Source organism: Cinclus cinclus, chromosome 6, assembly GCF_963662255.1.
Source record: "Cinclus cinclus chromosome 6, bCinCin1.1, whole genome shotgun sequence".
Lineage (NCBI taxonomy): Eukaryota > Metazoa > Chordata > Aves > Passeriformes > Cinclidae > Cinclus > Cinclus cinclus.
Genome location: NC_085051.1, coordinates 26,266,596 through 26,280,775, shown reverse-complemented (window position 1 = coordinate 26,280,775; position 14,180 = coordinate 26,266,596). Strand labels below are relative to the sequence as shown.

The 14,180-nt window shown below is 39.0% G+C and overlaps 1 pseudogene; it reads left to right on the top strand.

Moving 5' to 3' along the window:
- The window catches only part of LOC134045543 (cytosolic phospholipase A2 epsilon-like), a 36,478-nt pseudogene that overhangs the window by 2,148 nt on the left and 20,150 nt on the right, over positions 1 to 14,180 (top strand).

Sequence of the window (14,180 nt, the reverse complement as noted above, 5' to 3'; positions counted from 1 at the left end):
TCAAAAGCCCATGTATAGGCTGTATAGAAGTTGTAAAGGATGGGAAAGAAACTGAAGGGAGCAATCATGAAGAATGACTGACAAAAGTGGAAAGGAAACACAAAATCTATCAGATCTTTTATTTGTCCTTAGTAGTCACTTTAATAAATCTTTTAATAATTAAATCTGATCCAACCCATGTCTTTGAACATTATGTTGAATTCCTAACTCAGTTGTAGTTGTAGTTTTAGAATGTGTTCATTGTAGTCTTAGACACCATCAGACCAGTCAGGTCAAAAAAATCATTGCAGAAAAAAACCTCAAATGAATATAGTTTCAAGGCAGAGCAACTTGGGGTGAAATCTCACCACTATCAGCTGGCAGACAGACCCCAAAATTGCCATAAGTGTGATATCTTGGGATGGCCCAGCAAAGTTTCTCTGTTCCTTGAGCTGCACTAAATGTATCATTTGACCACTGGGGCTCTTCCCACAGGTCAGGAGTGCATTTCCTCAAGAGTTGTTGCAGCCATCTCCTGTCAGTCTTCCCCTCTGACATTAGGCTGCGCCAAGGGAAATATAGGTTGGAAAAATATAAGGAAAAGTTTTTTACGGAAAGAGTGATCAAGTACTGGAACTGTCTGCCCAGGGAGGTGTGGAGTCACCGTTCCTGGAAGTGTTTAAAAAAAAGATTGGATGTGACACTCAATGCCATGGTTTAGTTGAGATGTAAGGGTATGGGTGTGACTCGATGATCTTGGAGGTCTCTTCCAACCTAGTGATTCTGTGATTCTGTGATTTCCCATTTGTCACGAACTTGTCTCAGATGATTTTAAAGCTGCTGCTGAACTCGTGCAGATTGCAGTCTGGGGTTTCACTGAAAAGCCAGCTTGATATTACTCCCTTAATGCACCTGGACACCTACCAGTGCACAACCTGTGCTTTATGGACAGCAGTCCCAAGTCAGGCTGTTTGCTTTACCACCACAGGGGCCTTTGGTGATCCTGACCCCTAACACATCTGGAAGTCTGTACTGGTACTAGTCACGTTGAATTTTCCACTCTCTGCCATCTTGGTAATCACACAACCTCTTCTTTGTTATTTGAATGGATACCAGAGAGGATTTTTCATTTATATGCTAATAGAGCTTTTGCCCAAGGGTATTTTGCAGCTTCACATTGCAAAAGCGTGAATCACGTGCTAACAACAAAACCAGGTTCCTCAATGTCAGGTTCCCTCAGCATCGGTAACTTTGGAAACAAGTGACTAAAGAGGGCATGCTGATTACCCAGGTGGGATTCATCTCAGCTATCTTCAAATATTCAGAAGTTAGGTGTCAAGTGTGGTCTGGACATTTAGGCTTCTCCAGAAGAATCCAGTGCAGAGGTGTTTAGTCACTACTTGCAGTTGTCGCTTTAGGGGTGTTTGTTTGTTTGTTTGTTTGTCTGTTTGTTTTGTTGGGGGTTTTTTTGTCCACTCAATACAGAGAAAATAGAACCAACTTCAACTATGAGTTTAACTTTCAGAAGATTTAATGGTCAAGTGTATCCTAAGTGCACACCTTATGAAAAGGATGTGTTTGCCTGAAAATGAATAGTGCTTCATAGCAAAAAGCAATTTTGAACTTTGAACTAATTTAGGAAATTCAACACCAGTGCCAGCTTTGAGTCAAAACTTTGAGTAACCTTTGGCTACTTCTGACTTCAGCTTAAAGAACTGGTATTTCATATAGGGAAGGCTTGAGTCAGGAAAGAAAAGTTAGTTGTTAGGCAACAAGCAACTCTTAGTCAGCCTCATAAGAGATGCTGAAGGCTTCTCCCCCCACCTCGTTTCCTTTTGTCTTAAAAGCAAAGGTGCAATATGGAAATGAAAATGAAAACAGAATCTAATGCTAAAACCTCATACCCATTAGCTTCCATACATTTCAGAAACAAGACCTTGGTCTGAGAACCTTTGTGTGGCACAATTACAGAGAAGTTGTAACAAATGTTCTCATTCCTTGGTTGTGGTACTGAAACTCCTCTAGGCACTTCAACCAGGGACACAGGTATGTTGTAGCAGAAGAAAATGTGTGTACTTTTATGTATACAGTTATTTCTGTCTAAACTGTTTTTTGTCACCATTCTCACAGAAAAAAAGATTCTAAATTTTTTTTACAGAAATGATGTTGCTGACATTGAGTAAAGCATCAGCCAAGGAATGGGACAGACTTGTGACTCTCAACCTATTGCTGTAGATTATCTCATCCAGGCTTCAGTTAAGCAGTTCCAGAAAGTTTTAATACAATGAAGGTGAGAAAGGAAGTTAAAAGCAAACCTTTCACTTACATTTTATGGTAAAATAAATTCAAAAAGCAACAACAAACAAGATAATGTAGATATAAAATTAAACCTAAGAAATCAAACTTTAGGAAGGATGGAATATTCCATGTAAGATGATCAGATAGTCTTAACTCGTTCTTCTTGTAAGAACAACTTTTCATATTGATTCCGCTACTCATGTAAGAAAAGTATGTAGTGAGACTTCCAAAAGTCACTGGGTTTGTGTCTAGTTTCTGTTAGCCAAGGTCCCAGTACAAAACTCATAGCCACAGTCAGACTGGCAGTGATTTCACATGTATTCCCATCTCTAAGAGGAAACAGGATGCTTTGTCATCCTATTAATCTCAAGTTCTTTCATAAGTACTAATTTTAATCATTCAGGAGGACTTTCAATGCAAACGTATGTGTGCTTAATAATGCTTGCATAATGTCTTAGAAAATTTAATCACTGAGCTTCCTAGAGGTGTGCTGAACACATGCAGATCCATATTAGATTAAAAAAAAATTCCAACAAAAAAATGTTGTATCAGTCCATGAAATTCCAATAATCTGCTAATAACATCCAGCCAGATGATGATTACAATACAATTGCTAAGAAATCTGGACCATTTTTGCATCAGAAATTGATACAGTAGTTTGTGGAAATGTTTAATGATTTTTCAAGGTGAAATGTTTGACTCTCATTTAAATTTGTTAAGCTGCATGGCATACTAAATGTGAAGCCCTGAAATAAGAAAGACATTTCAAATGGAAAAATGATACAATGTGTTTAGGGATCACAGAAATGTTGCTGATCATACCTTCTTAATTTCTTTTGAGATAGAACACTACAAGAAAAATTAGTGTGTTCACAGGAATTATGATGCAACAGCATTTTTCAGGGAAAAATATTCCTTCCAAAGAATTCTTATTATATTAATATGTAAATGTCTTCATTATAATGATCATCTCCATAGCTGTTTTTAAATTTATTTTTTATTATGTATGTAATCATGTATGGAATTCAGGTGTTTGCATGGAGAAGATATGTTGATGTGCTTATTAGGCAATTGCTATCCCACTTTTAGAATATTACTGTAAGGCTGTCTCACATAGATGATCTCCATCACATCATCAGTCAGCTTACAGCTGCTGCTACATTGCCTTGAGCCCCAGTTGGGAACAGTTTTGTCCCTCAGCACATTCTGCTGAGCCACAGGAGCTTTAGATATGAATGCTCACACCTCACAGCAGCTGTTCTTTGGACAAATAATGTGGGTGGGAAATTTCCCTGTTTCAGAAATCCTGGAGGGGTGGAGCTCTGACTCAGTGCAATAAAACACCTGTTCAGCAACTTCTGAGACTTCTTCAAGATTGTAAATTTGTTTCAGGAGGCACTGGCACTTGTGGAGCCTAGTGCTAACTAAGGTGCCATTCACAGCAGCTGCTTTTAATGTAGCAGTGATCTCGATGGCATCAACTTCTGCCTTACCTCAGGTAAGTGGAAAACAGAACAACTCTGGCAGGGGTCTTGGAGTTTTGATTCACATTTGCCCATGATCTACAGCAGGTCAAGTGCCCTATTACATATAGGACATAAATTTCCAGGAAAACAAGATTATCCTTCCTTGGATATTTGCAGTTACCAGGACCTGGCGTCAGAATCTTTCCATAGCACAGAACTGGTCCATTTATTTTATTCACCACAATGAGCAGGTGCAAATTGCCTGCTGTACATGGGAATGCTACAGTGAAAAATTTAAATAAGTAAAAAAAGATTGGTCTTTACTCTCTTTTTCATCCCCTGTTCTTCTTCCCTCAGCAGCATTCAAGCAGAAAATCAAGCCCCTGGGAAAATGAAGAAAGAAAATGGATGATGCACCATGTAGCCCCAAGTGATGATGCCAAGGTACCATATTTCAACAGACTAAAAATATGGGGGTCTAAACCAATACTTTTTTGAGAAGGGTAAGATCTTCCCCGCCCCCCCAGATTTGGTTATTAGAGATTCACATTATTATGTACAAATAGGAATATTTAATGAAAGAAAACTTTCTTTAGATGCAACATCTGCATAGTATTAATAACATAGAATGTGTTTTCATGGTTTTATTCCTTAGAGAAATCCCTTAGTGAAAATATTCTTGATTTGCTGTTAAAATGAGACTGACTCTAATGCTATCTATTGACTTAATGGAGCTTTAGCCTAGAACGAACGGAGAATGTTGGTGGATTCAGAAAGTCAGAGCATGGTTGTTGGTGAACCTTTGGGATTTGGTCATTAATTCCAGTTTTCAGAACAAGTGCCTGCTTTGTTCCCTGTGCACCTCTTCACAGTGAAAGAAGAATTCTGGTAACATTTGCAGGGCCTCTGGCAGAGATCTAGTTGCATCAAACACATAGCAGCTCTATCAGTGATGGGTTTTGCTGCTGGCATTGTGTCAAATTGCCTCAAAGTAAAACATGGGGGCTCCAAACAAAAAGAAAAGTTACTTTAGATGGAATTTTAAATGATGTATGATTCAAGTGTTTATAGCTCATATATGCTTGGTTGTTTATTTTTTTTTGTGTAGCCAGACTACCAAATGAACAGAAAACTACAAACATTGTCTTGCCTATGTATGTCACAACCTTATCAAACTGATTGATCAAACTGATCTCTTGTTAACAGCATGCTGGCAGCTCCTACAGGTGGATATTAGTGTACAAAAGGTGCAAACTACCAGTGGGGAGTGAAACTTGCTGTAAAGGGCAAAGTAGCATAACCAAAACTGACATGGCATTTAGGTATTCCTAACTTGTTCTATGTGTGTGCTTGTACGCTAAAGCTCAGCAACAGAACGTATTAAAGCAGGAAAAGCATCTGCTGAGAAAAACAATGACCCAATCTCCTCAGCAGTTTTGTAATGATTTAATGTATACTGAAGTTCTGCTTTGATTTAGAATATACATGGCTAAAAGCAACCAACCCCTCTTTACCACTAATACAGTTATATTTACATAAAGATTGTTAGGATCCAGTGTATGTTCTAGAACATACATAAGGTAATATATATTAAAAAAAAATAAATCCTGTGGCCATAAAGTCCTGCATATAGGGGAATATGGGACCCTTTCCACAGCTTCAATTCATTATTCATGCCATAATTTCTCCATGTCAAATGAAATTCTGGAAGTTCTGTTTGCTGTCCACAGGTGTTTAACAACAAAACATTCTCAAACACTATTTATTTATCTCCTGGCTTGGAATATATCTTATCTTCTCTCCTCTCTAATAGATCTTGACATAAAACTGACATTAAAGGCACAGACTTGTCTAAACAGGTTAATTTCAGCCTCTTACAGGTATTTGGTTTCCTGGGTAGCTTTTGGTAATTGCCTCAATTTTTGCAAGTTATAACTTGTAATCTTCAACAGGAGGATAATCATTAGTAGAGAGCTATTAGAAAGGATAACATGCTTGTAGCAGACTTTGAGTTCCAGGAGAAGTAAACAAGTATAAAGCTTTCCTTAATGCAAATGCTCAAACATTTGCCTAAGTACTTGTTTCAATTTGAGAGAACTTTGCATAGCTCTGTGATAAAGTGAATAATTACTGGATTTGGTTTAAAATTATATGCCTGGGGATGTGAATGGAATTCATCTCATGCCTATTTATACTGCAAAGTCAAATATGCTCCACTGCTAAATTTTCAGGAAACTAACAATTCACAGTTGTGTGGAGCTGGTTCAGCCTGTGTTCTGATAAAGTTGAGATCTTACCTCACCTGTTTAGACCACAGCCATTTAAAATATCCTGTGCTTTACGTATGACTTTGAACAATAATTATTAATTTATTTTTTAGTTTTGGAATGCACCCACCCAGAAGGTGAGATATTCTATTCTTTGTAACTTGATGAAGAGAATGCATTTTTTTGGCACGTAGCCCACTTGTTGTTTTGATGAGCTGCTTCTGTACCTCACAGCAAAAAGTGCTAGCATTTTAACCAGTCAGATCACTGAAGACATTCTGATATGATTCCTGGTCATAGGAATCATTAACTTGAGCTCATGAACAAGTCTAATGGTTATATTAGGCACTGGCTTTTATTTAACATGCCTTTCAATTACCCAGTGTTTTATAAAAACATCAATCTTGCCATTTTATTGGACAACTTCATAACCTGGAAATTACTGCATTTTTTTGTGCAATTTCCTTTTATGACCTTAATGTCTTTCATACTTATAGAGATGGAAATTATCTGAGAGGTTAAACTAAATTTTGTCGTGATGGATTCCCCGTGGTCCAACGCTCTACATACTTCAGCTGATGTACTGTCTTGTCTCACTGATTTCTTCTGCTTTGACCTTTTTATCAGTCTTTGACTTTTGTCACAGTAGCAGCACCTTTGTATGTGCTTAGATTTATTTCACTCGAGAGTTTCTCCCTGTTATTTTAATGGAAGTTTCTCAGAAAATAGATAACATCTCCTAATTACCTCACCACGTTCAACCAGCTCTCCTCTATTTCACTTCAGATTCTTTTCCAAATTTTGGTCATTAGCTTTCATAACAGCTTCTTTTTTTGGCCACCCCTTCTTGCTGATAATGTTTCATGTTGTTATTTTACTAAAAATTACTGATCTCTTTGTCTTCTGCCATTATCTGAACTTCTCCTTGAGCTCTTTATGAATATCAGTGACCACCTACCTACTGGTCACTGAAGTGGCCTCCTATTTCTTGACCCAATATATACTGTGTCTTCAGTATTATTTGTCTGAATATTTTTTTTCAAACACTCAAGTGGCATCATAATGTTTGGCCATTTTATAACTTCCATAGACCCTTGCTACTAGAACTGCAAACTAACACTTCCCTCTTCCTAAATCTGCCTCATTTTGATGCTGTAATATTTTCTTTGCATTAATGCTTTGCTCAGGATTCCCAAAAAAATTCCTAACTATTTCATATCCTAACTCAAGGTGACTTCTTAAAATACATATTATTTATAGATATACTATTGATACCCTCCGCTTTTATTGGAGATACTCAATTCAGGATCTGCTGATAACATATTTGTATGCAGATGAAAGCTCTTTATGTAGCAGTAGCATTCAGACCTTAGAATTTGACAGAGTTTGCATTTTCTTTCCCCTGCAGAGCCTCATCCTCAGACATTCATTGCAGTAATTTTCTGTTACTCCTATCTAACAAGACCTGTTACTACTATAATTATACATCAACTGCAGAACTTATTACTCAATACCATCTGAAATTTCTGAAATTCCTTCTTTTTGTCTGCTTCTGTTCCTACACAGGGAGAGAGGGAGCCATCAGCAGTGTTGATTTATCCTTTGCTTTAAGTCTTTTTAGTACAACCATGATTCAACTCTCTTTCCTTTCTATAAACTTGAGCTGTTTTGATAAATTTTCCTCAACTGCTCCCACAGTTAGAGAATCAATATAACCGTGCTGCAGCAATAGTAAATATTGTCTGTTTTCACCTTCTTTGTGCTGGTATCCTGCTTGCTCTAGCTGCTGCTAGGATGAGTATGTTTTCTGACAATCTGAAATCCATCAAGAACATGCAACTGTCACAACTTTTACAGACCAAGATGGTCAGGCCTGCCACGTTCAACAAGGAGTTGGAGATAGCCTTCTTTGAAATGAAGGATTGTAGTCAAAACTATTCCATATCTATCAATCAGATAACCATCCTTGGTCAGGAAAACCTCTATTCCCACAAAGCAGACTAGGAGCATTTGTTCAAAGTTGTGTGTTGTGTAGTCCTGAGACATGCCCTAAGGTGCTAACACTCATCCTTAATCATCTGTCTCTCATGAAAATGATTGTTGTAAAAACAAGAAAAAAACATTAAAATGCTTATCTTTTTTTCCCCCGTCCTCTCCAATTATCCAAGCACTGCACCAAAAGAAGAATATTTTGTGCAGGCCTTGATTCTACCTACAGCACAACACAGGCTGTTGGCCAATATCAAACCAGATTTGAAGCAGCTCTGATTTCTGGATCCACTGACTTTTGTCTTCATATTGACTCCTGATGGTCATATGTACAATTTAATGTTACTGACTAAATGAACTTTCTCAGCTTATTTATGCCATCTTAACTTTCCTATTCATCCTCTCTTTCCACACCTTCTCTTTGTGTGCTTAGATAGCTACAGGCTTTAGGGGTCAATGAAGATTGTGAAGAAAGTGCATTTTACTGCCTATTATATTTTTTGCTGTGATGGCAACTGGAAGAGACAACTTTAGCAGAACCTTGGTTCTTTTCAACGTTTACTTACATTACAGTCAATACACATATTCAAAATTTTAAAATACATCTCCTTTTTTTATTTTTCCAGCAGGAAGAAACTACACCTTACTCCTTGCTTACTGTAAGAATCATAAAGTTGAAAAATGCTCATCAAGCAGATTTTTGTAAGTACCAGATTTTTTAATTGATGTTATATCACTCTCAAATTACTGTATCAGCCCCTGCTTGTGCTAGATCCCACACAAATAAAAAACACTAAAGTCACACTAGCTAAGAAATCACAGCTGAGGACAATTTATGCCACAGAATATCTATTTGTGATTTCAAAGGTTTTCTCTACATTATTTGTCTGGCAAGTTGGCTGTTTCAGGGGCTTGAAAGTATCTTAACACCAGTTTTAACAGAGATGTTTATATAAGATGTCCATGACGCATGCATAGAATATAGAGCTGAAATACTTACACAGCAGTCCTTCTTAATTCCTTGGTTGTCCTGAGCATCATGACATCAGCTGACTCTTGCCCACCCAGTGAAAGATGTCCAACAGAAGTCTTCTGGGGACTGTGGTACATAGTATGTTACAGCTGACATCAGTGTTCTGAAAATGTGTGATATTTGGACAACCCTTGCCTGGTAGTTCATATTCTCAGAGATTTTTCTCTGAGAATTTTCTCCTGCCATTCCTACGTGTGTCTCATGAACTTAGCACATCACTAATAATACAGTTTTGCATAGCCCTTTACCATGCTGCTCTTCCTTCTCTTGTTTTGCATTTTCTTTCCTTTTTTGGGAGATCATGATGAAGTTTGCTGAAGCCGTAATATCTTACAGATAAAATTTCTGACCATCTCTTTGTATTTCACTCATCTTGGTGTTTCAGGAGCATAGATGCCATCCTTGTCGATTTTCCAATCCAGTGGAGAAAGGTGTTCTGTTCCCATTGTCTGTAATATTGGGTTGCAGAGAATAGAAAAAATATAGTATAGCAGAAAAGGTCAAAATAATTTCTATTCCTTTTGAGAGCTATGAAACACTGCATGTATGTGCAAGACTCCACCTTCATTCCTTTGAACTGTTGATTTAATTTCTCTTACTATCACCTTTGATCTAGAATAAAAATTGAACAACATAAGAACTGTGATTCAGCTGCTTATGCAAGGGGATTGCACAAAGTAAAATGATGCTGCATTCTCAGAAAATAGTGTTACAGTTGTGACCTTGTCCTCCATCCTGATGACAGGGAGATTTCTGAGAAGTCTCACTTAGTGAGATGTTGACATGTTGAAAATTCCTGTTAGCACCAAAATGCACACCCCTGGAGTAGAGTTCAAGACATGTGAGCTCAGATTTTAGCTCTGTTTATGGACTTGTTGCATAAGAAGTTTAGGCAAATTTATACATCAAAACATTCTGTGCCTCTGTTGACCTGTCTACAAAACATAGAATATCTTCTCCAGCACATTTTGTCTCTCTCTTATCTATTTGGGTGATGTGCTCATTTTGAATCTCCTTCTATTGTAGATAGATTTTAATTTAAAATGCTAGGTAAGGCCTAGAAACAGCAGGAAGTATTTTCAGATTCTTTCATTAATTACCAGTAAATAAAAGTGGGGACCAGCGGGTAAAGAAAAAGATGTCTTTTCTTTCTGTCAGTAATTCCCCAGCTACTCTGCTTGAGCCTGTTTCTTAAGGATGTCATAGAATGAAGCACTGTAGACCAGGATGCTGTTGAACAAGGAAGATAAACAAACATCAGATAGATTTGTTGACTGAGTAGCAACCTACCTCTGCTTTCAAAGAAGTTGAAGCCTCACAGGGAAAATAGTGTGAAATTCTGCTGTTTAAAATCTTAAGTAGTGTTCAGAAAAGAGATATTGTAACTTTCAAATGCTTGATTTTGCACTGCTATTAATGTTCTTTTACCTTATTGTTTTTATTTTAACATTTGAATGCATTTGAAGTACCAGAAAACTCAAATAAATAGTCATGCTACTGTGTGCTGATGAGAATAATAAAATTATATTTACCTAGCTTTTTCTCAGCAGTATGATCTATCCCCTGGAAAACTAATCATAAGCATCTGATACAGTTGTTATCTGACTGAGATATCTGTAGAAGACTGATAATTTTTATAATAACATATTTCAGACTTCCCTAGATTTTCAGCTTCCCTGTGTCAAATCCAGGAACAAGCCAGCTTTTCAATCACGTGCAGCTGCTTCTGACTTGCTTTTTTTGTCTGCATGCTGGCTTCCCATCTTTTTCAGCACATGCAGTGCTCTGTTCCATGGTTTCCATTCCTCTGTTTGTTGCAAGTGCAGTCACACCAGGTGATGCTACATAGAGCTACTACATTTTTCTTTGACATAGTTGCCAAATCCTGGCTTCAGGGAGCGCCATTTCTGTATATTTCCACTGATATGCCCCACTATCACATGCACCCAACTTAATCTTGGCTGTTTTTTAAAATATGCACCTCAAGATCCGTGGGATGTGTGTTTCACAAGCCTAGGATGAAATCCAAGCTTATACTGAAATCTGACGTTACACCTTTGCCTGTAGACAACATATGTTGATAGAGTTTGGCACACAAAGAAAAAAAATTAAACCAAAAAGAAAACAGTGCACTCCTCCTGAACGGGTCAATTGGTCCCTTTCATACCCTACTGTCGCCCCACCCCTTTTGCAGTCTTCTCTATGCTGCAGTAATGTTCCTCTCCCAACATCTGCTTCATGCCAGGTATAATTAGTTTCTGTCTTGTCTTATCTTACCATGCAAATGCTCTTGACAGGCCTGGGCTAATTATTTTCCACTGTACTCCTAGCTAACCTTTATGCCAATTAGTAATCATGGGTCAGACTCAAATGTTTCTGGCACTCCCTGGTCTCACTGTGGGCACTGGTGAGAAGGACACCCAGATAAGATCACTTACACTCATGCTGCTGCCCTGCAGGCACTGAGTGTCATCACCAGACTCCAGTGCTCTATGCAGCTTGGCTGTGAAGGTGGTGGGGGTACTAGAAAGGAATAAATTCCATTAGAGTCTCTTGCAGTCTGGCACCTGTTTTGCAGTGGTAGTCCCCTCCTCAGTCCAAGACTACATGTAGCCTTCAGTAAAAGAATAACTTTTTAGGTCATTAGTGTGTGCATTTGCTAGTTCTTTTACAAAAGCTCATGTTTCCTAACTCTATTCGTGGTGTCACTTCTACAGCGCTCCCCCTGTGTGGGAGGAGTATCTGGTCAGGATGAGATGGCAGGGGAAATGGTGTATTAGCTTCTTTTCTTGCTGCTGCCACCCCTTCCAGTGACTGTTTCCCAAAAGAATGGAAAAGGATCTGGGTGATGGGAGAGGAGGACCATGGAGGCACAGACCCTCCAACACCTTCCAGCTGCTCTCCTTAAACAAGTGAGTTATTGGGTGGCCACAGAGAGCTGCACCGAGCCCCCAGCCTGGCCTACTTTCACCATCACTGGCACTTACTTGTTTTATGGCAGCCCCTAAACCCCACAGCTGAGGCTGACACCCTGTCCCTGCTCCATGGACAAAAAGAGGATCAGTGAGGGGAATCTGCCTCATCTGGCATGCCTGAAGCCCAGGCAGCAAGAGAGGGGATTTGCCCTGAGGCAACAGAAGTGGAAGCAAACCTCTTCCAGATCCTTAGACTGCACAAGTGATCAGACCTGCAGAAATATTATCTCTCTAGCACTACTTAGTGCCATGTGAAAGAGCAAAACTCTGCTGGACTCCACTGGACCTCACCTAATCCTGAGGATCTGAGTAAAGAGATCTCTGTGACAGTATTGCTCTCTGAAACTGGCAGCCTACATGGGTACCAGCTGATTCACATTCCAAGAGATGACCTTTGCTGCTGGAGTGCATGTTCAGGCTCATTAACACAGATGAAGTGAAGACTGGTGGTGTCAGGTCTGGCTTGATGCATTTAGCCTCACTGGTACTGAGTGTTTGCAATGCTCTTCCTGGACTGCAGAGGTGAATTTGAACTCTGTGTCCCAGTAAGAAATTACTTGGAGTGAGCTTCAGGTTGACAGGCACTTTTTTTTCTGGGACCCAGTGACTTCTCTGAGACAAGTCTTGCCAAATCAAGAGGTTGTCAGAGCTGAGGTAGGAAAGTTAAAGTCTTGGGCTGAAGTGTGACTGCACTCAGGTATATATTTTATACTGTAGAAAGCAGGCACATGTGCAAACTTGCTCAGCTGTGGAAACAAACATGTTAGTTTTAGCTGGGATGTCAGAATAATCACTCCTCTCCCTCGACTCTTGTTTTCAGATCTTCCTTCAGTTTTTCACCTTTGAATGAAGAGAAACCTTGCATATTTATAAAAGGCAACCTTAGAGATTCTGCTTTAAAGTCTTATGAAATGATTTTGTGGAAGATTTGCATTATCCCTTCAGATGAAATGAGTCAGTTCTGCAGCAGTACACTTAGAGCCTTTGCTAATCAGAGTTATTCTCCAGAGACATTAAGGGTTATTTTTGCTACAGAAGATAAGTGCAAAAAATATTAGGGAGATTACAGCTAGTGCAGGTGATACTACTGGCCCTGTCCCAGGAAAGCAAGTGGTGCTAGTGGGAGCAGGAGGGAGTGGTGACCCAGAGTATGAAATTTTGACTGCAACAGGTACTGCACCCACTAAATCTGCTCCAGGGAGAAAATCCTACCTGGCCACTTGACTTCAATGGCTGAACTGGGTGAAGGGCTCATTCATCTCTGGTCAAAGACATCACTGATTAAGCACAGTAGATCTATGAACCTTTGTTATTTCCACAAGCAAGCCACAGAGAGTAATGTTGTTCTTACAAATGGGTGTTGCACCAGGATGCTGGTAGAGCTCTTAGCCAAGTTCAAATCCTCTCTCAGATAGCGCTAGTAGGTAAATCCTTAATACTATTTGTATTGTACTAAGCTGGTGAGGGAAAATGTTCCCAAAGATTGTGTCCAGAAATTGAGAAATGGGAGCGGTTCTCCTCCTCTTCTTAGGCAAACTGTAGTAAACCAGGTTTCAAGGAGAACCTGTCTGTGCAGGTGAAGAATATTTCACTAGAAGAAAATTATTCCTTCTTTTTGTTGTTACGAAATGCAGCAACAGGAATGATGGGATTTTGTCCTTTACGTTCATTGTTCTTATGAGACTAGTTTTGCTTACAAGCTTTGGTTTTCTGTGCTGTAATTTTCTCCTTATCTGTGATGGAGATGTGATTTTAGCACGTGATGGTTCATCTCAGGTACACCTCACAGGACTGTACTCTCACGGAGTACATGGCTGCAGTTCTGAACGACTTCTTTTGGTCTTGTATTTTTAACTGATCTTTAGCTCTGAGACAGAGTTGAGAAGCAGTCTCACCATCGTACAAATTAAATCAGGAGTTACAAATTGGAAAAGGAGATCAGGGTCACTTAGTGCTGACTCTCAAAGAGACTGCGAGTTCAGATGTCTCAGCATTCACATGAGGTGGCATTATGGCATCAGGGAAGTTGCAGCACGTCCACTGAAGTAAGGGCCTGGCATGGCATGAAACTCTAACAGAGCCCAACAACTGTATTACAAATGTAGCATAAAGAAAATGCAAACAGATTTCTTTTTGTATTAGCTCTCAGGTAGCAATGAATAAACTGGGACAT